We start from the raw sequence: 3,182 nt of genomic DNA, 5'->3' as shown, positions 1-3,182 counted from the left end.
GTGTAGGGACTACATCTTCTGTAAATGTCTTGTAGATTTCAGCTGTGAATCCATCCGGACCTGGAGTTTTCTTTTTTGGTAGTTTTTTTTTTATTATATCTCATATTTCATTGGCTGTTATTGGGCTATTGAGAGTGATTATATCTTGTTGATTGAGTTTTGGTAATTTGTACCTTTCCAGGAATTTGTCCATTCCTTCTGCATCTTCTATTCTGTCAGAGTAAAGATTATCAAAGTAGGTATTAATAATCTGAATTTCCACTGGGTCTGTGGAGATTACACCCTTTTCATTTCTTCTATTTTGTATTTGAATCTTTTGTTTCTCCTCTTTTTGATGAGGTTAGCTAGGGGTTTATCTATTTTATTTCATCTTTCAAAGAACCTGCTTTTTGTTTTGTTAATTCTTTGTACTATTTTCTTCATCTCCATGGAATTCATTTCTGCTCTAATTTTTATCATTTCTTCCCGTGTTTGTGCTCTAGGTTTGTTTTTTTCTTCTTTTCCTAGTTGTTGGACTTCCAGCATTAGGGTATTTATTTGTTCCTGTTCTCTTTTCCGAATGTTTGAGTTCATAGTTATAAATTTCCCTCTGAAAACTGTTTTTATCATATCCCATAAATTCCAATAAGTTGTGGTTGAATTTTCATTGAATTGTAGATGTTGTTGAATTTCTTGTTTATTTTCTTCTGTGACACATTGATTGCTGAGTAGGGTGTTGTTTAATTTCCATGTATTTAGAGGGGGTTTCTAGTTTTTTTTTGTCATTTATTGCCACTTTCATTGCAATGTGGTCAGATAATATACATTGGATAAACTTTATTTTGTTGCATATACTTAAGCATGACCTATGGACCAGTGTGTGGTCTATTTTAGAAAATGACCCATGTACAGCTGAGAAAAATGTGTATACGGCTGTGTTTGGGTGGAACACTCTGTATATGTCCACTAAGTCCATTTGTTCCAAGCTTTGGTTCAGTTGTGTTATTTCTTTGCTAACTTTTTGTCTGGTTGACCTATCTTTCTGGGATAAGGGGGTGTTAATAGCTCCTCTTAACATTGTGGTACTGGATATTAGATTTTTTATGTCCATTAAGATTTGTTTTTTATAGTTGGGTCCTCTAGTGTTTGGTGCATAGATATTTATGAATGTTACCTCTTCCTCTTGAATTTTTCTCCTAAGCAGTATATAATGACCTTTTTTATTTTGCTTAATTGTTCTTGGTTTGAGGTTGAGAGTGTCTGAGAACAGAATTGCTACCCCTTCTTCTTTCTGAGGTGCTGGGGTGTGTAATATTGTTTTCTGTCCTTTGACTTTCAGCCTATGAATTTCTTTAATTGTTAAATATGTTTCTTGTATACAGTATATTTTTGGATTTTGTTTCCTAATCCACTGTGCCAGTGTATTTCTTTTAATTGGTGAATTGAATCCATTCACATTGATGGTTATAATTGGGATGTATTAACTTACGATTGACATGTTATTTACCTGCTGTTGTTTATTCCTTTTTCTTCTGTGTTTAATTGTTTGCCATATTTAGTGGCTTCCTTTTGGTCTAATTTGTGGAGCTCTGACCATTTTGGTCCCTCTCTAGTACATCTTTCAGGAGCCTGTGTAGGGTTGGCTTTGTCATCATTAAATTCTTTAGTTATTCTTTGTCATGGAAGTATTTCACTTCTCCATCAAACTTAAAGAGAGTTTTGCAGGGTATAGTAGTCTGGGCTGGAATTTGTTTTCATAGAGGAGTTGAAGTACTCTGCTCCATTCTCTTCTTGCCTTCATGTTTTGTGAAGAGAAGTCTGCCATAATTCTGATGGGTTTTCCTTTGAATGTGATCTGCTTCTTTTCTCTAGTGTCTTTCAGTATACTATTCTTGAGCTGAATTTCTGTGATCTTGACTATTATATGTCTCGGTGTGTTTTTAATTGGGTTGAGGTTAATTGGCATTTTGTATGCTTTGGTTACCTGGATGTCAGATTGTTTCCTCATATTTGGGAAGTTTTCTTTTTTTTCTTTTTTTTTTAAATTTATTTATTTGTGTGTGTGTATGTATATGTGTGTGTGACCAGCTCAGCCCACCAGGGGGCAGGGCTGGCTGGCATGTGGTGCTGGGGGATTGAACCGCGGTCCCTCTGCTTTAAGCTTGTTCTAAGTAGGTGCTTTAGACCACTGAGCCATCTCACCAGCCCCTTTGGGAAGTTTTCTGCTATTACTTCTGCCCATATTTTTTTAAATTTCATTTGTATCAACTCCTTCTTTCTCATTGATACCTATTAGTCTCACAATGTTCATCTTTGCATCGTTTTGCAAGTGATGGATTATTTTTTCCTGCATCCTAGTTGTTTTTAAGAGATCTTTTCTTGCCTTTTCACTAGCTGCTCCAGCGTCTTCAAGATTTGAAACTCTGCCTTCACTTTCACTCAAACAATTTTGCAAGCTTGTGATTGAGATTTTAAGTTCCTCCATATCTCGTTGACTCTGCTTCATGTAATCTATTTCTTTCCTGTATTGCTCATTCAAGGAATCCTCCATTTTTCTAATCTCCTCTATTTTTTTTTATCAATATCTTCTTTAGAAGCAGTTATTAATTCTTTTACTGCAGAGTTTTTTTTTTTTTCAGCTTGTGTTTCCTCCCTGTGTTTCTGTATTTGATTCTTCAAATGCTATGAGTTCAGAGATTTTTTTTTTTTTTTGTATTTCAGAAATCAATTCCACTCTGAGTTCCTCTATATCTTTCTACTGTTGCTTATTTGCTTTTGGTACTATTAATTCATACATTTGAGCTGAACTATTGTCCTCTGCACTTGTTCGTGGTCGGCCTTGGGTTTCCTCCATATGTTTCTGCCTTTGATTCTTTACTTCAGATGCTATTAATTCAGAGATTTCTTTTTTTATTTGTGATCTGAGTTCCTCTCTACCTTTCTGCAGTTGTTTCTTTTCTTTTTTTTTGACACCAGTTATTTTTATTTTAAAGAAAAAAAATAAAAACAATGGTACAAATTCTCAAAACAAGATCTTAGGAGAGTAACAATGGTAAGTACATTGTGTATTGTTACTGCCAAAGTAGTTTCTCATATTACAAGATATAGGCAAGAAATAATAAGCAAATAACATAGGTACAAACCTCTTTTTTTAAAAAGTCAACAGAAAATGGAAATATACTTTTTAAAGTTTCTAATAGTAG

Source organism: Octodon degus, unplaced genomic scaffold (assembly GCF_000260255.1).
Source record: "Octodon degus isolate 3935 unplaced genomic scaffold, OctDeg1.0 scaffold00136, whole genome shotgun sequence".
NCBI lineage: Eukaryota > Metazoa > Chordata > Mammalia > Rodentia > Octodontidae > Octodon > Octodon degus.
Note: the sequence above shows the minus strand (reverse complement) of the source record.